General features: G+C 43.0%; 1 protein-coding gene across 2 annotated transcripts in view; it reads right to left on the reverse strand.

Moving 5' to 3' along the window:
* Tek (TEK receptor tyrosine kinase) overlaps positions 1 to 25,936 on the reverse strand; it is a 98,135-nt gene that overhangs the window by 65,661 nt on the left and 6,538 nt on the right. The window lies entirely within an intron of this gene.

Here is a 25,936-nt window from a genome sequence, read left to right on the forward strand (position 1 = left end):
TGCAATGACTATCGGTTCTTTCTTGGCCCAAAGCACTTCAAAACCCAGGTGAAAGGCAGTGAACCCCAAGAGGCCTTAGCCAAAAGCAGTTCTGGAATTTAGACCCTTGTGATGAGCCAAGGAAGCAAAAATAATGCAAAAGCTAAGCAGAATAGTTGGCAATTGTGGGAGTTGGAGTACAGTTATAAGAGGAAAATTATCCTCTAAAAACTGTTATTTTATGTCCATTAACTAAAGATTGTTTATTTGTTCATTGTTTGTTTATTTTATTGTAAGCCCTGGAGATCTCAAATCTCCCATGGCTTACAACAAAGAAGAAAGACAGATATAGAAAATTAATCACGCTGAAGAAAATAACATTAGTACCATGATGGGGATTGCACAACTCTATGGCGTTGTTTAATAGTCAACTTAACAAGATTTGACTGGCACAGGAACGGAAAGTTTGTAAATATTTGGCATAAAAGAGTACTGGGGTCAGTGAGGTGGCATGGTGGCCTGTGTTTGATTCCTGGGGTTTATGTAAATGTGGGAAGGGAGAACTAACTCCATAAACTTGTCCTCTGACTTTGATGCGTGTACTGTGGAACACATACATGCACACACACACACACGTGCACAAGGACACAGACACGGATGTAGATACACACACGAACAATATAAATAAACACATTTCTAAAATAAAACAAAAGAGGATTGGAGTTACCGAGGCTATGAAAGTCGTGAAAAGACAGAAGAATTTTCCCAGAAGGGTAACTACTGGTCAGGTTTCTAAAAATAAATGACTAAATACTTAGTAGGATTACCTTCTGGTATCTTCTTAAATTCGTTCTAAAGTTGGTATTAAAATCTACTTGTTGCATCGTAAAACCTATGTTAAATTACCTTCAGGAGTTTCTGCCTTCTCATCACCAGAGAAGGAATCCAGTTTCCTGACACTGTTTGCAACAGGGTCACCCCTTTTCCTTTTGTTCCCCATGATCCTTTCATGTACACAGCAAGTGTCTGAGCAAGGGCTTCATGCTCGAGGTTCCTTCTAAGAGGTTAGGCAGCTAACAAGATGATACCAAAATGCACAAGGCTGGAAACAACGAAGGAAGTTACTGTTTTATTGAATAGCGAGGCGTTGAGAATCTGGCAAGAGCATCCTGGATATGAGTAGGTTATGTTCCTCCCACAAACTCTTTTCATGCAGGTGTTTTGCCAAAGCTGGTTTCTTCCTGGGGCATTCCCACTTCCCTTCCCCACTTTCCAGCCAAATGAGGTCCTTGTCTGTCTGATGAAGGGAAAGACATTTTTTCCCCATCTTTAAATGCCAGAAATTTCCATAGAGAATAAAGAATACGGGTTAGTTATAATTAGGCCCAGACAACTGGTGGCAATCTTTTTATTTCCAATGATGAAGCTGAGCATCCAGCCAGTTAGCTTTTGTTAGACGTTTGGCACATGTATGCAATGACATGCAAACTCTACCCTGGGGGTTGTCAGAAATGGAAGGAGTGCGGTACCATCAAGCTGAGGACTTTCAAAAACTGAAGCTTGTCTGATAGAAACCGCACATTTTACAACAAAAAAAGAGATCAGTAATCATCGTCATATAAAAGGTAATGCCAGTCCTGAAGTTCTCACTTTTCTCTGGAACCCTTTCTCTCACTCCAGGGTAATAATATAAGTGACCTAATGGATACTGGATGTGGGGGATTAGAGCATTTATGACTCTGTCTGGGTAGCATCAAGAGAAACTAGAACAATGGAGAAAAGACATTGAAGAGAGGCAAAAAAAAAAAAAAAAAAAAAAAAAGGAGGCAAAGAGAATAGCGATACCCAGGGTTGAGGGTTGAGAACTCTCCTACCCAACTCTACCGGAAGAGGCTTTTACAGTTTGAGTATGAACTGCATGCCACATCCTCTTGTGCTCACTGTTTAGACCTCCACTCGCCATGCTATTTGGGGAGGTATTAAGAGAAGGTAGAGTCTTGCTGGAAGCAGCCAGTCACTGGGCGCTTCCTTCAGAAGGCGACCTAGTCTCCTCCTCCTCGCTTCCGCTTCCTGTGGCTAATGTGTGAGTAACCTCTGCCACCGACTCCCATTGTGTGATGTGCCACTTCACGGCAAGCACGGAGTCAACAACTATGTGAATCATAGACGAAGACCTCGAAAGTCACGAGCCAGTTGAAACCCTTCCTCTTTATGTCGTTTTCTTACTGATTTGGTCACAATGATAGGACTGACTAACACAGAGGCGAATTCTCTAACTGAAACCTTGTTTATTCATTACTGGGAAATGTGTCTGATATGGCATGACCCTGTCCTTAAAGCCGCCTTTTCTTTCTGCTCTCTTCTGCTACCTAAGTAGACTTCCAAATTCCCTATTCTTCTATGCTGCCCCAAAAGGTATATATCATCACCCACAAAAGGACACCTCTCTTCTCCATGACAGCAATAAACAAGACTCCTTATCTCTTCAATGCCCTGTTCTTTAGCTCCTAATAAAGAGAACAGTTTGATGGGTTGTCCTGAGCACACTCAGAAAGAGTGTCTAGGAATCGTCCACTGAAAACCAAGGAAATATGGTTACCATGAAAGCAATCCAGAATCATGACACCTTCTGAGATTGACAAAAAAAAAAAAAAAAAAAAAAAAAAAAAAAAAAAAAAAAAAAAAAAAAAAAAAAAAAAAANAAAAAAAAAAAAAAAAAAAAAAAAAAAAAAAAAAAAAAAAAAAAAAAAAAAAAAAAGACCACCAAGAGTTTACTATTATGCCTTTCAGGTAAGAAAACTACTATTTGTATTATACACTGAGCAGAAAACACTGTTACGGCCTTTACAAACACTGTGTATTTCAAGTCTCAAAATGTTGAATAAAAGGCATCTGTAGTCCATTTTGTAGGTTAAAAAATTAAAATCCCAAGCCAGACAAGGCAGCGCATAGCCTATAATTTTAGAATTAAGAAGAGAAGGATCAGGAGTTTACAGCCAGCCTAGGCTGCATAGAAAGGATTCTGTCTCAAAAAGAAAAAAAACCTCACTATACAAAAGCTCAATATATCCAAGATCCATTGATATAAATATGAAATTTAAACTCATATCTTACTGATAATATATCTACTATGATTTACCATGTTTTGTTGCAAATACCATGAAGAAATCTACTTTTCCCATCATTCTACCTCTAACAATTAACAGAATGCTTGAGACCTAATCGATATAGACCCCACATTCCTAAATGAACAAGACTAGATGCTGGGGGAGATAGCTCGGTCAGCCTAGGATTTGATGCTCAAGCCTGGCACACTGGTATTCACTTGAAATCCCAGAACTGGAAAGGCAGAGACAGGTGGTTCCTTGGGTCTCAATGGCCAGCCAGCCACGTCTAATTGGTGAGCCCTGGACCAACAAGAGACCCTGTTTCCAAAATAACAAGATGCATAATGACTGAGAAATGACTGAGAAATGGCACCCAAGGGTTTTTTTTGGGGGGGCCGCCACATGCATCCCCACAAACATGAATGAGCACCTACTCACTCATGGGTACACTAACATGCACATATATACACAAAAATGAGACTGTAATATGTATAGTCAATAAACATGTAAGTATTGTGTTTGGTGCTACATTCTGTGGTGAAGAGAAGAATAAAATATAGTCTCTGCCTTCAACAGACTCACTGTCTGTTCATTCAAAGGCATAATCAAATCCTGAAGGGAAACACTGACAAATTGGACTATGGAAAATGCCAATAACCTCTCCACAGCTAAAGAGTGCTATATGAATAAAGTTTTTCACTGGGTGTAAACATCACTACACATAACACTTAAGGATAACGTCTATAACGAATTAAAAATTATAGAAATCAACAAAGCAATGGCTACCTGTGGCTGATAAACTGCGAGGCACAGGGACCAGGAGTAGGGCAGAAACCATGTGGGTGCTCGCTTATGACTTGCACATGCGCTCTTAGGACTTGCACATGCGCACTTACTACTCCGTTGCCTTTATCGTTTTAAATTTTAAAAAAAGTATTTAAATAGAAAAGAACACACAACGAACCGAATTAATGAAGGGTTCCAATTTGTCAGCGACTTGTCTATCCCCTTCCTTAGAGAGTGAAGAGATGACAAAAAAGGACTCTGCTTGGCTCGCCTTCGCCTCCCCAGTGTCCAAGCCCCGTGTCTGCAGACTACCGATATGTCTAATATAATTGGGTTGAGCTGGAAGAACTTCAGCAGCAACCGAAGGTAATTCACCTTAAACCCTGGGAGTGGTTTTGTGATTTGCTAGTTGCCTCAAACAGGCAGCCACTCGGGGGACAGTGAAAAAGCCCATATCGAACCTTTGTCACGTCGTCCTCACTTTAAAATCAGAAACTAACTTCTAAAAGAACTGATTTTTGCATTAAGGGATATATGTATTAGCATGGCAAAAGGTTATAGGTATGGCTGCACGAAACCACAGTCTCTGTTGACCCCGCAGATACAGGTAACTGTTTCTCTACGAGGTCTGGGAGCTAAGGTGGCTCAGAAAAGAGAACTGCCAATGCTTTGTGTCCTGCTGTGCGCCTGTGCTCCCTTAAACTTCAAACACTCATGCACAGGAAGCAGGCCCAGGCCAACGGAGAGCTAAGGAGGATGGTGTGTTTCTTTCTGAAGCCCTTTGATTCTTGCCCTCTTCTTGTAGGGTTGACCTTACTAGGAAGCCAACTCTCTGCACACCGAAAAGACGTTTGACACACTCCTGGGCAGGACAGGATGAAGGTTACTGCGGAATGCACCTGAGACGTTGCCATCGATATCTGCATGGGGCTAAACCAAAACCCGGTGTGTCTGGGGGCCTCATAGCCCTCCCTGACATTTCTTTTTGATTATTTTTTTTTAAATTGCATTCCTTTCTTTGTGATGTTGTGTGTGTGTGTACAGATATACACGCATGCACTCACATGCATGCATACCTGCATGCCATGGGATATGAAGATTTTAAAGTTGGCTCTGGACTTCCATATGTGATCAAACTCAGGTTGATCAAACTCATGGCAGACTCTGATGGCAAGTGTCTTTTTCTGCTGAGTCCTTGGGGCAAGAATTACAGATTTTGTTGTTTTAAAATCCAGGAACAAAAGTACTTAGCATTTTCCTAAGAAAAAGGTATCAGGCACTTTCATGTAGATCTCCTGGGTCCTCACAATGTTCTTATTACAAAGGCATGCTTGACTAGCATTTTAATACTAAAGCAGGGGTGGAGGATGGATATCAGTTTGATTTTTAAATCCACAAAACTGTTGGCAGCTCTTATTAACTAGTCAGACTTTTTAAATTTATTTTATTTTATTTTTTGAAAAAAAAACTACCTATATTCATTTTACATTCCAATACCAGTTCCCACTCCCTCCCCACCACCCATTCCCTCTACCTTCCCCTTCAGCCACCCCATCCACTCCTCAGAGAGGGTGAGGCACATTGCTTTGGAAAGGTCCAAGGCCCGCCCTACTATCTTGGCTGAGCAACTTATCCATCCAAAGAGGACGGGTTCCCAAAAAAAATTAGTACATGCAGTGGGGATAAATCCTGGTGTCACTGCCAGTGGCTCCGCAATCTGCCCCAGCCATACAATGGTCACCCACATTCAGAGGGTCTAGTTTGGTCCTATGCTGGTTCCTTCCTTCTCCAGCTGGAGTTGGTGAGCTCCCATTAGCTCAGGTAAACTGTTTCAGTGGGTATCCCCATCATGGTCTTGACCTCTTTGCTCATATTCTCACTCCTACTCTTCAACAGGACTTTGGGAGCTCAGCCCAATGCTCCACTGCTGGTCTCTGCCTCTGTTTCCATCAGTAGCTGGATGAAGGTTCTGTGGTGACATTTAAGATATTCTTCAGTCTGACTACAGAGCAAGTCCAGTTCCAGCACCCTCTTCTCTATTGCTTAGGGTCTTAGCTGGGGTCATCCTTGTGGATTTCTGGGAATTTCTCTAGAGTCAGGTTTCTTGCTAGCTCCATAATGGCTCCCTCAATCAAGATATCTCTTTCCTTGCTCTCATCTCTGTCCTGTCCCTTCTTAACTATCCCATTCCCTCAAGTTCTCCTCCCACTTCCCTTTCTCTCCTCTTCTTCCCCTTCCACCCTCCCTTCCCCCCACCCCCATGCTCCCAGTTTTGTCAGGTAATCTTTTTTTGTTTTTGTTTTTGTTTTTTTTTTTTTTTTTGGTCAGGTAATCTTGTCTATTTCTCTTTTCCAAGTAGATCTATCTATATTTTTTTTCTTAGATTTCACCTTGTTACTTAGCTTCTCTTGGGTCATGGACTATAATGTGGTATATTTACTCAGCAGTAAAAGACAATGACATCTTGAAATTTGCATGCAAATGGATGGAAATAGAAAAAAAATCTAAGTAACCAAGACCCAGAAAGATGAACATGGTATGTACTCGCTCATAAGTGGATACTAGTTGTAAAGCAAAAGATAGTTCATGACCCTAGAGAAACTAAGTAACAAGGTGAACCCAAGTCATGGATTTGTAAAGATGGAGAGAAAGTGGACTGGCAAGTCTCTTGAGGGAAAGCCATCTAAAAAAAAGAAAATCAGAGAGCTTCATTATGCATTCCAATCAGATACTCTAGCATAGGCTATTTCTACTTTAAGCCAAATGTATTATGCCAATTTTTACCCATTATCAATGTGTGAGATAGGCTCTCACCATGTTGCCCTGGATTCCTGTGCCTAAGCCTTCTTCCCACCTCAGTATCCCAGGAGGCTGGGACTACGGGCATGTACAACCACACCTAGCCAGTATACCAAGTACTCGTCCTTCTCCAGCTACTTCCCATCCTTCTCCACCCAGCTCTAGAACCACGGAGGATATCTGCGACTTTCCAGGTCTCAGCTACCGATGATAGCACCAGCAAGAGAGAAAGATGGCAGAAGAAGCTTGTCAGGGTAGTTGTTCTTGTAACCCCCTTGTCCCTGAGCCTCTCTTGCCACTGCTCTCTCTAACTGCTACCCTGTGCCTGTGGGTCTATCCTGACAATAAGCAATACCTATGAACAAACAAACCATACTTTCTGTGGATTGGTAGTGGAGTCGAGGATGCTGGGAGGCCTGGGCACCTCCCTAGAGTTCTCGTTTCCTTACAGAAAACAGTTTTCAGATCATTGCTATCGAGTATCTGCTAGTTCTATTTTTCAATTATACATCTTATTAAAATGATTTTAACAATGCAATAGCTGTACATTATTAAGTACCTATCTCAGATAACTAAGTGCATTGTAATTCTTGCTAGCACCACATGATTTGGATAGTGTATCTCCATACTACAGACAAGAAAACGGGCTCAGACAAAGGAAGGACTAGAGGTGGCTGCATGAGACCTCCAGTGGGACACATCCTGGAATCCCTAGCCCTTCCTCTTCTGACAGTCTCTCCTTACACATTGTGTGACACCGCTCGTTTGCCTGAGTTCTTTACCTATTCTAGTAGGAGCACATGTGACTCTATGCTCCATGCAAAAGACCATGGATCATAAATAGCAGGTTTCCCTTGGACCTTTTAACATGCAGCAAGTGGCATTGCCCTCACCCCAGAGAAAAGTGCCTGCTAAATCCCAGTATGTGTCAGAGATGTAGAATGGCCAGGCTGAACTCAGCTTCTTCTCTTCTCTTCTCTTCTCTTCTCTTCTCTTCTCTTCTCTTCTCTTCTCTTCTCTTCTCTTCTCTTCTCTTCTCTTCTCTCTCTCTCTCTCTCTCTCTCTCTCTCTCTCTCTCTCTCCTTTTTCCTTTTTTTTTATTGGTTTTTCAAGACAGGGTTTCTCTGTGAAACAGTCCTGACTGTCCTTAGACTCACTCTGTAGACCAGGCTGGTCTCAAACTCACAGAGATCCGCCTGCCTCTGCCTCCCAAGCGCTGGGATTAAAGGTGTGTGCCACCACTGCCCAGCTCTTTTCTTCCCTTAACCTTCTCTCCTTCCTTATTTATTCATTTATTTATGTGTGCAGATATGTGCCTGGGTATATACATGTGCACCATGTGCATACAGGTGCCCATGGAGGCCAGAAGAAGGCATCAAATGCCTGGAATTGGAGATATAGACAGTTGTGAGCTACCATGTGGGTGTTGGAAATTAAACTTGGGTTCTCTGCAATTTGAACAAGTGTTCTTAACCACTGAGCTGTCTCTCCAGCTCTTCATCCTCATTTGGTAAAGCCCACTTTTCTAAGTTCAGGTGGTTGAAGATGATGTGCCATTGTCAATAGCTTCCACGCTAACTTCAGAGCCTCCATGTCTTATATCTTCCCTAGGCCACTTCTCATCCTCCGTTCTGCCTCACGAGAACTCCTGTAAAGTTCCAGTACTGATGATCGAACTTCCTGCGCCCTTCCTCTCTGGCTACTGCTGCCCTTTCTACCAGAAAGGTTCTTCCCGGCACACATTTATCCATTGAAGTCTAGCTAAAATACCAGGGTTCAAAAGGATTTACGTTTATTACTTTGCACAACTCAAAATCTAGAGATTGATAGCAAGTTGACCAGCAAGGAGGCACAGGCAGGAATGAACGAGGAGGTTGTTTAAAGTAAACTAGACCAGACCCAGAGCCCAAGCTCAGTGTCAGAGGAACAGTGAGAATGTAAGCACTCCAGGAACACACAAGGAATGCTTACAGAGGGCAACTGACTTCCAAAGAGAGGGCTATAAATTCAACCTTATCTAGAAAATTCTAACAGTAGCTATGTCTGCATGGCAGTATTGTACACAAAGAATAAAAAGATAAATACAGTCAAAATTGAATTCTTGTGAAGAAAGGGAGTAGTGTTCTGCATACTAAGCCATGTGTGATTCTGAACCATTAACAAGCTATTTAATTTAGCCTCTAGACTTCAGACTGGTCATCTATAAGAGGAGGTCAAGGTACCTATCTCTAAGCATTACCCTAAGGATGGATAAATGAATTCATATGTACCAGCAATAGTAATATACACCTGTAATTCTAGCACCCAAGAGACTGAGGCACGTCTAAGACTAGCCTGCGCTACATAGAAAAATACTACAGGACTCTGTCTCCAAAATAAGAAGAAGACTATGTGACACACAGTAAAGCACTTAGTGATTATAATAATGATTATTGTGAAAGAGGTGACAGTGATTTATGATTCTGGATATATTGATTTATGATTTCCTAATTTTGTGACGCCAATGCAAAGAAAGTGGGTTTTGCTTCCCTCCAAAGCTGTGACGACCAGACCCTCCTAAGTGACACCCTGCCTTCAGAGCCCATCACAAGGAGAAATAAATGTTTGTAGATATGATTTGTTTAATCTTATGTCCAGGGACCAGAGTTCTAGAAAATGAGCTAATAAATATCTTCCAACTCAATCACACTAGACTGAAACAAAAAACCTTTTTCCCTTTATTCCTAGCTCATCCCTTATTTCATGAAGCAACAGCCTAGTGAATAAACATCAATCCTGGTTAGACATGAGGCTTGGTTTCCATGTTCTTCTGGAAACTGGCAACTGTGCCCACTGCTGGCATGTAGAGCTGTGTCACAGACTCCCACACCTATTATATTCATTTTTTAATGCATCTTCCTTCTAGCAGTAGATCTTGAAAATAAGTTTTACTTAGCAGGATATACACTGATTAAATCTAATTCTTTCTAAAGATGACACATGTAACAAGGGTGGTTACAACCCTTGTGCTCTGAGAACAGAAATCTACAATCCTTTGATTCAGAATTGTAGTATGACTCACTACCCAGAGTACTGGGAGACTCAAATTAGATTAAATTGATTTTAGTGCTTAAATTGTGTAATATTGAATATGTTCTAAGAAAGCCATAGTTTTCCTTTATTTTGTATGATTGAAATTTAAACTTGGCTACTGAGGTGTGTGTGACTAATTTCAAAACTGTAACATTTAAGAATGAGCAATACCAAAATGTCAGCAAAGAAGGAAGTAACCTCACATTCCTCATGCTCCTCAGATTCCTAAGCAAGTCACAGGATATCTGTCTACTCCAAGATTGTTGCAGGCTAATTATCAGTACAATGTCGGTACCAAGAACAAGCATACCTCACCATATCACTATCAAGAAGTTGATGTCATATGTGCAGAGAGTGACACTGGAGCACTAAATGGGATGTCTTCATCTCTCCTCAAGATTCAGGAATGTATATAGAAGAAGGGGGAGGAAGACTGCAAAAGCCAAAAGTGATGAATGGCTCCCAGAAAATAGTGTCTACATACACAGCAGACTGGTACACAAATGAGCTCACAGAGATTGTGACATCATGTGCAAAACCTACACGGGTTCAGACTAAATGGGGTCCCATACCTAATCAAGAGGCTGTCTATAATTGGTACCCACTGGCAAAGGAAAAATCAGTTGTCTCCAATGGAGTTTTCCTGGATATATTAATCACACTCATACCCAGGAGTAGTTGGCCAATGCAAAACTAACTCAATGGTACTTTAATGCTAGATTTTTTCTTTGTTTATACAGTTTTTGTCTTAGTAGCCCTTTGCTATTTATTTTGGTTTCTTTGCTTTGGAGGGGGGTCTTGGGTTTTTTTGTTTTGTTTTGTTTTTTGATTGTTTCAAAGACAGAAAAAAACAAAGTTGAATAGGTAGAGGGGTAAAGGAAATCTAGGAGGAACTGGGGGAGGAAAAAGCATGATCAAAATATATTAGGCAAATTTTTTCAATAAAGAAAAACTCAGTCTCATTAACTCATTCATCAAAACAAGTCCTATTAGAATAGTCAACCCATCAAATTATTGCTTTGCATGTTATCTGCTTTGAGCCTAGAGAAAAAGAAAGATGTGAATCAACTTTCCATACCTCATCATCTAGTTGCTAATACATATTTCCACCCTTGCCTTGGCCAACAATTCTTCAAGAAGAACATGCATAGCCTACTTCAGGTTCTGGACTTCGTTTGCCAGAGCATATCCTATAGCATTTATCAGAAGAGGGGTCTTCCTAAGTGCAGGCTTGCAGGCAGGGTGTCACCAAAGAGGCAAGCACCCAGAGACTCCCAGACATGCCCTTTGCCCTGACCAGCATGGCAGCTCCTGGAGTGCCTTATTGCAAATTCTAGATCTCTATCAAGCTAGTATAAAAGCCACCCAGTCAATCAAAGCTCTCATAGGGGAGCATGGTCTAGCAGTTGATTTGATACAAGTATGAGCAGGCAGCAAGCATAAAGTGAGACCACTGGCTTCCAACGCTGAATGAATCACCAAGTCATTGTCATGACAAAACAGCCATGGTGGAAGATTGAAGATCAGCTCTGGGATGCGGTCATCTGCCCTACACTCAGTTGATGAAGTTTCTTTATATGGAAGAAGGAAACAAAGATGAATAAGCAGAGGCAGGGGTACATATTACTCATTAAGCCAGGAATTCTGGGGTATTCCCAGTTATCCAGTTATTTCATCACCCTAAAATAAGTCATGACCTGTCCAACTGCTAAGTACAAAAAAAAAAAGCCACAGTATTGTATATTTGAGATTCTAATCCCATTTCTGGGATTTACCTTCAATTCAATACTTTCCTCATCCACCGTCCTTCCTTGGGGTACAGATAAAATGCTGAGAGTCTAGAGTTAGGAGGGGCTGTATGTTTCAAGCACTGCACTGTGGTAACATGGTAGCACCAGAAACCAGAGCTTACTCTGTAAGTTCACCTTTTATGGAGCCCTTTCTAGTTTATGGTCAATAATCTTGTGGTTAAGACCCTGATAATTCTCTCTCCCAGCTAGGTTTACAACACAGCGTAGGACAACTGTGCTTGTGTTTAAAGACAATGTTTAACAAAGGTTGCTGTTCAAACATCCAATCCTGTCTTTGCCTTTCTTTTGCTATCTGTGTGTAGATAGACATTCTTAAGGAAACATATTAGTTATTGCTACTGGCTAGATTATTCAAAATTCTGCGTATCCAATTCTTTGTGTGAATGAAAATTATCTTGTAATTAGAAAAATATCACAGGCCCACCAGGCACCGTTTGGCCCAGGAAGGATGAAAGACACTCTCAGGGCCACCCAGAGCCATTACAATGAATGGTGGAGAAATGGTAGAGAAAGAAGAGCAGAGAGGTTCATGTGCCATGGAGAGAGGGGCCACTGAGAAGGCAAAGGTGCTGAGGAATAGGCTGATGTGGGTGACCTGTGCTGCCACCCAGAGCCATAGTGGCGTCTGAGGCCTCAGCCAAGGGCCTTGTGTAGGTCCGTGGTCCTACCGCAACCAGAGTCTGTGTTGATATCTGTAGCTCATGTTACTATCAAAGGCCCGAAGGTTCAGATGCCTGGGGTACACTCACACATACACACACACACATATACATACATACACACACATATGTGTGTGTACACATGTGTCTACATATATATAATGTTTGTATGTGTGTATATATACATACCTTTTGTCCAAACAGCTTTACTTGCAAATGGTCATTGTAATGAGTTGTTGGTCAAGTTCAAGGTTCATCAATACTGGACCCTCACTGAGACTCTTCTTGTACATCCTGCTATGGCCATGCCATGGAGATCTCGTGACTATGGATCCACAGGACCTGTCCCTTCACTCACTCCAGGAGGTAATAGATGGGGTAGATGTTGGGGTGGACAACTCAAAGCACTGGATGTGGGCCTGAGTAGTAGATGAATTAGTTGGTCAATCTGGGCCTCAGCTGTGCCCATGTTATTGGGGCTTAGTTCTCCTGTGTCCATGCTGAGGGGTGGAACCTGCTCTTCCAAGTGTTGAACCACATGAGGGGTGATACCAACTCTCCCAGCACTGGTGAAGGGTGAGACCAACTCTCCTATGGGATGAGTGGAAGGGCCAGCTCTATCACTGCAGAGGCCAGTGAGGGCCAGGGCCAGCAAAGGGCCAACAGGCCCCTGCTCAGCATAGCCCTCAACTTCCAACACATATGATTTGCATGCCTCCCCCACCTCATGGTAACATGGGCCACAGATATCAACACAGACCCCAAATGCAGTAGGACCATGGACGCAGATAGCTACACACACACACACACACACACACACACACACACACACACATATGTGACACACCACAGCCACAGTGCCACTAAGACAAATGGAGAGGTGATAGAGAGGCAGGAGAGATGGAGGAGTGAGTTGGGAAAGGTTGCAAGGATGAAGGATGGATTTGGAGGGACTGGGAAATCAGTGTGATTGGGTGCATACTGTGAGGTTCCCAAAGATTCAATAAAGAAAATTATGTTAGAAAGTTAAAAAGAAAAAGATATCTACTTTAACAACACTAACACAAGTGCTATACTCTAAAATGGGTATCTAGAGGCCCAAGGGAGGGGTCAGCTGTTAAGAGCACGTGCTGCTATTGTAGAGGACCACATTCAGCTCCCAGAACCTGTAATTCCTTCCAGTTCTGAGGGATCAACCACCCTCTTCCGACCTCCGTGGGCACTGCACACTTGTGGCACACATGAAGACAAATAGGTGCCCCCACACACAAGTAAGTAAATGGTTATTTTAAAAAAATCACATATAAAGTTGATTATTGTCTTCTCCAGATCTGTGAAGAATTTTGATGGGATTTTGATGGGGATTGCATTGAATCTATAGATTGTTTTTGGTAGAATTGCCATTTTTACTATGTTGATCCTCCCAATCCAAGAGCAAGGGAGATCCTTCCATTTTCTGGTATCCTCTTCTATTTCTTTCTTCAAAGACTTAAAGTTCTTGTCAAATAGATCTTTCACTTCCTTGGTCAGGGTTACCCCAAGATATTTTATGCTCTTTGTGGCTATCGTGAAAGGTGATGCTTCTCTGATTTCCCTCTCTGTTTCTTTATCCTTAGTGTATAGGAAGGCAACTGATTTTTTGGAGTTGATCTAGTATCCTGCCACATTACTAAAGGTGTTTATCAGCTGTAGGAGTTCTTTGGTAGAGTTTTTGGGGTCGCTTATGTATACTATCATATCATCTGCAAATAACGAAAGCTTAACTTCTTCCTTTCCAATACGAATCCCCTTGATCCCCTTATGTTGTCTTATTGCTATTGCTAGAACTTCAAGCACTATATTGAAGAGGTATGGAGAGAGTGGACATCCTTGTCTTGTTCCTGATTTTAGTGGGATGGCTTTGAGTTTTTCTCCATTTAATTTAATGTTAGCTGTCGGCTTGCTGTAAATAGCTTTTATTATATTTAGGTATGACCCTTGTATCCCTAGTCTCTCCAATACCTTTATCATAAAGGGGTGTTGAATTTTGTCGAATGCTTTTTCAGCATCTAATGAAATGATCATATGGTTTTTTCTTTCAGTTTATTTATATGGTGGATTACATTGATAGATTTGCGTATGTTGAACCAGCCCTGCATCTCTGGGATGAAGCCTACTTGATCATAATGGATAATTTTTCTAATGTGTTCTTGAATTCCAGGATAGCCAAAACAATCTTATACAATAAAGGAACGTCTGGAGGCATTACCATCCCTGACTTCAAACTCTATTACAGAGCTACAGTATTGAAAACAGCTTGGTATTGGCATAAAAACAGAGAAGTCGACCAATGGAATCGAATAGAAGACCCTGACTTTAACCCACAAACCTATGAGCACCTGATTTTCGATAAAGGAGCTAAAAGTATACAATGGAAAAAAGAGAGCATCTTCAACAAATTGTGCTGGCAAAACTGGATGTCAATCTGTAGAAGAATGAAAATAGATCCATATCTATCACCATATACAAAACTCAAGTCCAAGTGGATTAAAGACCTCAATATCAGTCCAAACACACTAAACCTGATAGAAGAGAAAGTGGGAAGTACTCTACAACATGTGGGCACAGGAGACCACTTCCTACGTATTTTGTTTTTTTTTTTTCATGTATTTTGGGTTTTTTTTCCCATTTTTATTTTATTCTGCTGATTTCAATAACTTTTTAAGATAAATGTTATTTTAATGTCTATCTATCTTATTTGTTGCAATATTTTTCTCATTTTGTTCTTTATCTCTAACTTTTGTTTATTTTTGAATTAGCATTTACATGACAAAGTAAATTGAATTTTACTTTTGACGGCCATGGTGTCTCCACTGCCGGTAAGACTTTCACTTTTTCTTATTTCCTTCATCTTTTTTAAACTTAAAAGATCTTTCTCCATGTGAAAACTGAATTATATATTTACTTCCATCTTTTTGTGAAGACTTGATTTATTGATATTGTCTTGTAGGGTTGTTTTTGGGTTTCTTTTTTAAGAAAGGATCTCATTCAGAAGCCTGGGCTGGTCTGGGACTTACTATGTAACCAAGCCTTGTCTTGAACTTGTGGCAATCCTCCTGCCTCGGTCTCCAGAATTATGGTTATAGGCATGCACCACTATGCTCTGCTTTATAAGAGATGTGTTTATTAAATAACTCCTTTTGCAAACAAACACCAGTTCTCTGGAATTACCATTTATTCCTTCACAATTCTATATCCTTTATACTGTATCAGAATTTCATAAAAATTCAGATCTGGTTTGCCCTTCCTGATAATCTGTGTGTCCACACTCTTGACACTGCCTTCCATGGTCATAAGGCTCCTATAGAGACTGGGGAGAGAGCTCAGTTGAAAGTGTATTAGCTGTTCTTCCAGAGGACCCAGGTTCAATTCTCAGTGCCCATATATCAGCTCTCAACCATCTGTAATTCCAGGGAATCTGGCACATACACATGGTACACAGATATTCATGCAGCCAAAACATCTATACACATAGAAACAATAATTTTAAAATAGAAAAGGTATTGTAGCCCACATTAAAACCTAATAGAACTAGTCCCAAAACACTATTCTTTTTTCAGAATTTTCTCTGTTATTTATCTTGCTAAAGACCATATTCTTTCATATAAAAATACATAATTATTTTGTTAAGTTTCAAAGCTAGTATCTTTGGGGATATGATTTGTCTTTTGGTATTTTGTGTAGGTTTCTTTGTGTAGTCTGGCTCTCCTGGAACTCTCTACAGACCAGGCTGGCCTTGAACTCACAAAGATCCTCCCGCCTCTGCCTCCCAAGTGCTAGGATTAAAGGTGTGTGCCGCCATGGCCCAACTCTTAGGAAGCAGTTTTTAGAACACATGGCACAAAAATTATAAAACATTATTGTATCACGTATAAGAAAAAAAGTGATTGAAATTACAGGGTAGTTTTGTAAAAGGTAAGATTACAAGTCAGCTCTTTCCCCAAGATCATCCATTTAGTGGGAATCTAATCGCTTTCGCATGTCTCATGTAGCTTGGGACTGGATGGGCTGCTTAGAAGCTGCAGAAGTTCAGAACCATGCTTCCCAGATGAGAGAATATTCTGTGTACAGCAACAGGCTGAGGCAGGAATATGGAGTGGCAGTTCCCTCCCCGCCAGGACCTCACTCTTCTTGAGCACTAAGGCCAAAACACAGAAGATCCTGCACTGGATGGACATTTGGATAAACCTCTCAGAGCAAACATGGAGAACAGTGTGACAAGAGAAAGCCGTGCTTCTGCGGAAATACAGGATCATGCTAAGACTTCTAGAAGGAGCTGGGTAAAGCAGGGTGCCTTCCTGACTCCCGTTCTACAGAGCAGTCTGTGCAAAGGGGAGGGGTGCTGATTAGTTACAGGGGCTGTTTCTATGAATGCGCCTACTACCTGAGGTTAACTTTTGTTCTCAAAACCCATGCTGCAGTATTTCCCAGGCAGGTAGAGACCACAGATTCTTAATTCACCAGCTCGGGTGGAGCAGGTGTTCTCCCGCTCTGCTCTCACACTACAATCTACTCTCTTAAATTTATTTAGGAACATTTTTTTTTTTACAGTTTTGTGCTTTTGGCTTACAATTTCACCTTTGAAAGAGTCTCCAAGCACTATCTAGTTTCCTAGCACAAAAAGACTGGGATGTGTTAGATAAGGTTTTCTCCACTTTAAAAAAAAATATGATTTGATGTAAACAGTTGAAATTATTTATTGATCTGCTAATGAAAATGCTGTGACCAGAGCTTTGCAGGATGCTAGTCCTGTGCCCAGGGCTCACAGAACACAGCAACCATGAACATCCACCCACTGAATGCCTAGCGACAACTCACACTGCAAAGCAACCCTTTCTATAGCAAGGTGGATGTTTTGGTCATTATTATATCTGCAAAGACTCTGGCCCACATGGTGGAACGAAGAGGATATAAGTTGTCATCTACGCTACACTCATTTACTAAGTAAGTAAACAAGTGAACAGCAGTCTTGGGGGAAAATAGCTCAAGAATAGAAAGGGCTGGGGTCCCATGAAGTGTGCTGAGAGGGAATGGTATGGAATAGAATACTGTGTACAGCAATCTCCTTTATCCATGGCGGAACGGCCCATGTTACACAGCAAGCCTGAAATCACAGGACGTACCAAACTCCATGCGTGCTGTTTTTGCTATCCATGAACACTCACCTAATGAATACACTCATTTAATGCCTTTATGAGCTAAGCATTTGTCAGATGACAAACAACGGTGAAGTTAACACGACCTCTTGTTTCTTCACAGTTCCACAGACTCACACTATAAACCTTGGCAACCTCAGCATATACTTTCTCTTTCCCTAACAAGTTCACATCTTATACTGCCTTGCCTGTGGCAGTATAAGTCTCCTTAGTGCATGCACATTGACGCCATGACTGTTTTATCACCTTTCAACCACTGTTTTAAAATGCTGGCTATTTGAATATAAGCACTGTGACGCTGCAATGGTTAGTCTGGCATCCCAGAGAGCGGCTCCTGTGACCAGGGAGCAGACAGTGTGTACCACATGGACACACAGGACAAAGGCCTTTGCGAGGCAGAGCAGCTGAACGGGAAGAGATTTTGAATCACAATGGTGAGCAACTGAAAACGTGTGATTACTTCTAGAGTCGCCTATGCAATATTTTTGGCCTGACATGAACAGATAACCAAAAAGAAATGTGTAAAAGAAAACCACAGATAAGGGAAGAGTAGTGGATATAGAATCTTAAAGAGAGGGGCTTTGAGGAAAATTTAGCCTCGTTGCGCAGAGAGATGGGAAGTAATGACAGCTAATAGTTTTGAATATTTATTATTAATTTGCACTTTGCTAGGCATTGGCCATGCTTCATATCACAACTTGTTAGGGTGGATGACATTGCTATCCTTGTTCCACACAGGCGACATGACCTGTCCAAGGTCATATGTAATGGAATAGGGCTCTGGCCCAGATCCGTCTGCCCAGTTACCTGTGTTCTTAATCACCTTCCATAAGGGGGAAAAATGGGCTAAGTGAAGGTTATACACTTCTGAGTTTTGTCAGAACTTAAGCTAATGGAGACTTTGGAGATGTCTAATGGAAGCTAGCCCAAGTCGCTGGCTCTCCCTAGAGAGAGCCATCCCTGGGAAAACAATGATGCAGTCAGAGGGGATCCTTCCCCCAGGCTGGCAGCGGCCCTGCCTTTGTTTGCTTCCAGAGCAGCTGGGAGGACTCACATGTTACTCATGCTGGAATTAGTCCGGAGTCACTCTGTGGTCAGGCTGTGTCAGGCCTGTTAGATTACTCCAGGCCTCTGGACGAGCAGAGCTTCTGCAGCTGGCGGCTGTTTCTGGCTCCGGTTCCACACCTCTTGGCAGGTGGTTTGTGTGCCTTGCGGTGCTGACACAGGCTGTGACAGACACAGGATGGAGGGGGCTGGGAAGCCGGGCAGAACAGAGCAAGCCCAAGCAGGGGCGGGAAGTGGAGTCTGTGGCTCTGAGGTACTTCCAAGACCGAGAAAATGAAATTACAATTAATTCTCTGAGGGTTCTTTAGAACGCTTCTCCTTGGGGTCTTTCCTGCTGATGGAAAAGGACTGAGAATCCAGACAAATGGTGAAGTCAAACATTTCTGTTCCAGTCTGTGCATGCATAGTCATGTTAGGTGGATAAATTAGTGACAATACTAACATTTCCTTAATGTCTTCTATGGTCAAGCCCTGCTCTATGCGATATCTGTAAGGAGTGACTCCTATTCTTCCCCACATAACACCTTAATGTGGATGCTGTTACAGTGGAAGCTTTACAGATGAAGTTTCTTGTACTCAAAGCTAACAGCAGGTGCTTTAGGTTGAACTTTCGGCCCCAACTCTTCCACACTCTTTACATCCATGTACTTGGTTTAGCCTTTGCAGGGTCTAATATATTTCCTAGTCCTTGAGTTTAGGCTTGGCATGGCTATTAACAAGGCCATCTGAAATTGAGTTCTTAAAGGAAATCACACCAGTTTCCACTTAGCCCTCATGAGTTTCCAATACCATCAGGAAAATAAATACCCAACCTAACCTGCTGGCCCACAGAGGCGGTGTATGAGCTGAACCATCTGAACACCCCACACCCCACACTAGCAGCAAGAAGCTGAGGTGCCCCAGCTGCTGCCAATTGCAGCAGAACCCCCTTGATGTACAAGCACGTGCAGCCCACGACACAGGTGAGGAGCCAAATCCTAAATCAGTTTAGCCACTGAGTTTGGGACGTAGCCTCTTACACAGTGCTAACCAATGGAACCATTAAGCAGCACTACGATTTCAAGCCAGACAACCGCACAGGACTTGTTTTAAGTGATTATGTACTATATATACTAAAGTTTCTGTCCTGCCCAGTCCGGCAGCCGCTCAGTCCCAAAGAAACACACAGAGGCCTACATTAATTATAAACTGGTTGGCTTATTACTAACTAGCTCTTAAAACTTCAATTAATCCACAATTCTTGTCTATGTTTAGCCATGTGTCCTGCTATCTTTTCTCAGTAAAACATTTTCATCTTGCTTCCTTTGTGTCTGGCTTGCGACTGTGTCTCTGCCTTTCCTCTTCTTAGTATGGTCACCCTGCCTAGACTTCCTACCTGGCTACTGGCCAATCAGCATTTTATTAAACCAATACAAATAACAAATCTTTACCGTGTACAAGAGCATTACACAATGGCATCGTGTACAAGAACATTACCCCACAGCAATGTCCTCCACACTCTCTCAAATGAAGACATTTAAACTCTCTCTCTCTCTAAGGGATTCAAGCAAAATGCTGAGCTCTCTGCATCTGTATCGACATCTATCAAATGAGCAGGCTGAACTGAAACAGCATTTCTTACAATGAAGAACATTAATGCCACCTGATCTCTAGCTTTTAAAAGGTTGGCCAGGTGCAGCAGCACACACCTGTAGAGTCAGGCGGCTTAGGCAGGAAGTGGACAAGTTCAGAAGTTTGGGGCTAGCATGGACACATTGGGAGTCTCTCTCTCTCTCTCTCTCTCTCTCTCTCTCTCTCTCTCTCTCTCTCTCTCCCTCTCTCCCTCTCTCTCTCTCTCTCTCCCCTTCCTTCCCTCCCCTCCCCCACTGCTCTTTCTGTCTCCCTGTTTTGTAAAGGCAGTAACTAATAAAGTATTTCTGAGGATTCTAGATTTTCAGCAGTCAATTGTTGCCTGAAGGAAGACTCACAAGGCTCTACCTACCCTGAAGAACTATAGACAGCTCATGGTTGCTGGAGGAGGGAGAGATATCTTCTCCAATCATGTAATCACTGGTAAGTTGTTCATGCTCCTGTAAAAATATCCTTGCCCAGGGTCCAGTAAGCAACCTAATTAAACTCATAGAGCCACAACCCCCTGCCAAAGTACGTGAAAGTAAGAGGATTAATTACCAAAAAAATTAAAAAGATCATTGGAGGTAGGGCAAGAGAGGCTAATGAGAGTGGACATGAGTCACATATAGTATACATATACATGCATGAAAATGCCAATTTGACTATTGTACTAGATGACAGAGTGTCACACACACACACACACACACACACACACACACACACACACCTCAAAAAGCCACCCATCCCTATTATGATGCATTCACAAACCTAAAAGAATTCCTTGCTTCAGAGGCAGTGGACAGTATCTGTTATGCGGCAGCCCCTCCCTACCTCCTTCAAACTCCTTCACAGCCTTCCATCATCCTGAGTCGATGATGGTAGAGAGAAGACCCTGGATCCTTTTCATGATCAGTCCACCCTCTAATCAAGCTCACAGAAAAGCCTATGGAATTGGGGAGCTGCCAGACAGGAGACACCTCTCAGAAAGCAATCTATGTTTACCCGATATATTTTCTTAGTTCACAGCCCAACCCCTGTCCAGTCACTAAAAACATTTTGCAACAATGACACCTAATAGCCAGATTCTCTAGGTCTACTCCTCCCCTGTTAATGCCTCCACCGTTTTTCATCAAAGTTCCTCCCTTCTGGGCTCATCCTCTTACGTGAGACCCTGTGTTTCCTCATCTGCCCATATCGCCCCTTGATGCAGGGGCTCCTGGACCTACACTGATCTTTTTTGCTTATGAATACCTAATATTCATACAACATAGCCCATTGAACACTCGCCTATACATAGACGTATGGGTACTCTAATTAAAACATTCTCCTAATCATAAACTCAACTTTAATGTGAGCGATTCTACTGTATTCAGAGGAACAAATGCTCAGAACATTAAATCTAAAGCAAACCTGCTTAGTAAGCATGGCTCTGCCAGTACTTGTGTGAAACATATGCCTAGTGCTAAGAATATTTAAATAACAAATAAAGATAATAGGCAAAAAATAAAGCCAAAGCTCCAAATATAATAACAGAGGCAAGCATCCTATATCTGAAAGTTCCTAGGCACCAGATTGAAAGGTTCCCCGGTCAGCGGCCACTTCTGAACTTTGAGCAAGTTCAGGCACAAAGTAGCTCCTCCAGGGCCCATACACACTGCCCCCACTGCTCACCAGCTGTATTTTTCCTGTGAAACCCTTAACTGATGATGGAGGAAGACCACAGTGGAACCATGCCCCTCCTTTTCATTCCCATGTGAGCCAGAGGGAGTATTGTTTCCTAAGACCCCTCAGTCAATTGACAGCACCAGTCTTGTATGGCTGAACTGACCGTTCCTTCTGTACGATTCTGGCCCTTCACTCTCAGACCAGGTGATTATATCCTAAGTGACTGCCTTTGCCCTTGGGCCCCCCCCCCTTTTTTTTTTGCCTCAATCTAAGGCAGGCCCCTAACTTATGCATGAAGATTAAGACAGATTTCTAGGAATAATAGGTGAGCTCAACCACTAATTTTGGATATGTCTGACAGGCGAAGAGGTTAGTCCAAGCAGAGGAAATGGTATGTACATGTCTCAGTCAGGTTTCTGTGCTGTGATAAACACCATGACCAAGAGCAACTTGGGGAGGAGAGGGTTTGTTTCATATTTACACTTCAGTCCATCACTGAGGAAAATCAGGACAGAAACTCACAGCAGGAACTGAAGCAGAGGCCATGGAGAAACACTGTTTGCTGGCTTGCTCCAAGTGTTTTCTTATAGCGCCCAAGACCACCTGCCCAGGGGCAGAACTTCCCACGGTGGGCTGGGCCCTCTTACATCATCATTTATCAAGAAAAGGCTCCACAGACTGGCCTGTAGGCCAATTGGAAACAGGCATTTTCCCAACTGAGGCTCCTTTTCCCAGATAGCTTTAACTCCTGTCAAGCTGACAAAAAAAAAAAAAAAAAAAAAAAAAAAAAAAAAACCCAACAAAATGCAAATGCACAACAAAGGTTTGAAGGTAAAGGTTTAGAAACTGAAAGGAACCCAGCAGGAATGAGCACAGCTCCATCATGTGAGGGACTGAGAGCCACAACAGGCTGCTGCCGTGGGCAAAACTGGCACCAAAAGGATTTCAAACAACCTACTACAACCCCCTTCGTCCTCCTTGATTCTGAAGTTGGAGGTTCAGATAGAAAACTAGGAGGAGGATGAGATTCACCCAAGAAGAGCACTGTGTTCTCAGATGCAGGCGGCGGGACACAAGAACGGAGAAGGGGAGACAGAGAAAAAGGGGGCAACTAAGAGGAGGGGAGACAGAGAAAATGGGGCAACTAGGAGGAGGAAGTGGGGAAACATGAGCAGAGCAGAGGCAGCCACAAGCTTCATCACAAGTGAGGCCGACTGTCAGGGTGTGGCGCTCAGTGGTCACACTCTGGACCTACACACATAAAGTCCTAGGTTCAAAACCCCACAAGCAGAAAAAAAATAGTGACAAATTCTGTTTGAGTTCACCAGCTATCAACTAGATAGAAACGGGCTGAGGGTAAGTGAAAGGAGGCGGACACTTACAGGTGAGAAGCCATCCCTAAGAGTCTTTGCTAAGCCAAGAGCCAGAGGACAGAAGAAGTTGGGGAAAGTAGAGGCTCTATCCTGCTGGCTGGATGAGTCACCAACAAGGAATTTCCCTACCTGACAATCCAGACTTTTCGCAGATGCCCAAGAACCCAGAGCTCTAAGCCCCTCTCTCCTTTTTTTTTTCTGATAGAAGAGTGGTCTTAAGGCAGACAAAGAAGCCAGAGAGTCATCCCCATACATACATCAACAGATTAGCTGAGGAATGAAGGCCTGCTCAGAACAGACCAACAACGGGCGTCAGAAGAAGGTCCTGCTTTGGACGTGAAGCAGTTAAGAGTATCTGATCATTTGGATGCTTAGCACACGCTGACACTGTAGCAAGTCCTGCTAAGTAGCTTTCCTTTGAAAACTTTCCCCAGACCACATGAATCAATGCCATTAGCCTTGTCCGGGATGCAGCCTGAAGCGACCTGTCAGAAATCAGCCCAGAGGCATGTTGTAAGGATTGCTCTGCTTAGTTTTGTTTCCCATCATTCCCAGGCACGTATGTGGTCATTAGGGATGCTTCACTTTCAGAAGACAGAAACCAGGTCAAGGTAGTCGTAGCAAATAACGAAACCCCACATTATCACAAGGGACAGGGATGGGTCTCTGGTCCCACAGTGCTGGACCCAGGCATTGAATACTATCAGTGCCTGTCATGGTTCTGTTCTGCTCACAGGTTAGTTCTCATCCAGATCACCAGCTTCCCTGAGTGACCACAGACTCTGATCTTGGTGAAGAAAAAGAATGAACTTCTTACATTCAAAGTCCTTGTAAAGTCCCAGGCAAATTCTAAACTCCTATTGTGTTGTGCATCTTCCGAGTGAGCCAACAGCTGTCCTTGGATGGAAAGGACACTCTGTGTCCAGTGACTGACAGCCCCCATACGAGTCACAGTGGGAAGGGACATCTTTTGAATGCAGATGTTAGGAAGTTCCAAATATTTGATATCTGCCACGCAGTTTAGATTTTGGCAAATAATTTAACCATGTGAGCCTTGGTTACCTCTGGGCTAAAAAACGAGTAACAACACCTACTAGACAAGATGTTAAAAGTTACTTTAAAGACCTTGGCACATAGGTGTTCACGCTACACTACTCACTTTTGTTATTCCTGGTAAGACTATTGTTTTGTTTTGGTTGGATTGGGTTGGGTTTTTTTTTTGGTTTGGTTTTGTTTTGGATTGCTTTTGACATAGAGATCTGAATTTAAAGCCCATCCCAGATTCCCAGATGTCTAAAGCACTCCTGTCCCTAGGGCGGAGTCCTCTTTGGCTCCGCAGCCAGACGCCTTGTGCGAGCCAGGCCTGCGTGCCAAGGTTACGCTGGTTCACCATCTGATGGCCGCAGAGCAGCGAGTAGCTCCTGGGCCCCAGCAATGTCAACACTACCTTCCTGACTCCGCCTATTGTATCTAGAGGAAAGTGGCTGCTCATTGTCTTCCAGAGCTCCCCCCAGGAAGCATGATATCACCCTCTAACAAAAGCGGGAAAGCTGACAGATCTGTTGAGATGGGTGTGGCCACCACGCACGCCTCCCTGGTCAAGCCGTGACAGGCGGGGAGCAAACAGCAGCCGCCCACAAGCTCCCTCAGCCCTACGGACTCCTGTGACTGATCCTTGGATGTCTCTTTCTCTGTCGCTTACACACCAAGTCAGTCCTAGAACCAGAACCACAGAAGCTCACTCACTCCCCATCATCAGCAGATGCACCAGAGAATAAAGACTCTGCCCATCTGGCAGACCTTGATCCTCATCCTTGCTCCCACAGCCTGGGGGAGGGAACATGGTCAGACTCCTGAAGAAACAGGGGAGGCAGCCAGGTGCTTGCTCACAAGACCAAGCTCACAAGACCTGAGTTCTGTCTCTAAGACTCACGTTGTGGAAGGGGAGACCCAAACTCTGACCTCCTTGTGTGCGCCGTGACGCAGGACCGCGTGCGCCGCGAGCTCGCGCTCTCTCTCTCTCTCTCTCTCTCTCTCTCTCTCTCTCTCTCTCTCTCTCTCTCTCACACACACACACACACACACACACACACACACTAAATAAATAAATAACTAAATAAATAACTAACTAACTAACTAAATAAATAAAATCTTGGAGATGGAAGGAAGCAAGCACGACTCCATCTAAAACTCGTCATGTATTTGTGATGTAAGCTAAGGAAGAGCCTGGTCAGACTGGTGGGAACTGGGTTATCAGTTTAAAATACCAGAAACACGGGAGGCAGCTTTAGAAGTTGCCTTTCCTGGAGGCTGGGAGTAAAGCCAGCTGATCTCCTGACCCCCTCCCAGATCTGGTTCGGCCAGGGCAGCTGCCTGGCTCTCTGTAAAGTAACTCATCTGTAGGCTAATGCCGCAGGCCTGGAAGCTGTCACCCTGGTACCTGCATCTTGGCTGTCCTCCCCCTGACAACTCCTCCTGTGGCCCGCAATTTCACGAAAGAGATCTGACTGGCGTTGCTCTTTCTACCGTCTCTGCTAGCTCTTTATATAACCCTTCACTATCAAGATTTCTGTGTCTCCTTTGCCTAATTCTCTTCTTTTGACTTTCAGATCTCAAAAAAACAAGTTTTGCTCAATGTTTTCCTTCAAATGCAATCTCATCGTCAATATGTACAAAATCGTCATTGGCTCTACCTAGCCCTTCTTCCACCAGTTACTTCTGCCATACTTCCCGTATTTCCCAGCAAACCGAATGGCACCACCTCTACGCAAACCAGAATGCTGCTCCCTTCTCCCCTATGCAACCAGTCACCAA

This window comes from Alexandromys fortis, unplaced genomic scaffold (genome assembly GCF_014885135.2).
Source record: "Alexandromys fortis isolate MF-2015 unplaced genomic scaffold, M_Fortis_MF-2015_v1.1 scaffold_13, whole genome shotgun sequence".
In the NCBI taxonomy this organism is placed as follows: Eukaryota; Metazoa; Chordata; class Mammalia; order Rodentia; family Cricetidae; genus Alexandromys; species Alexandromys fortis.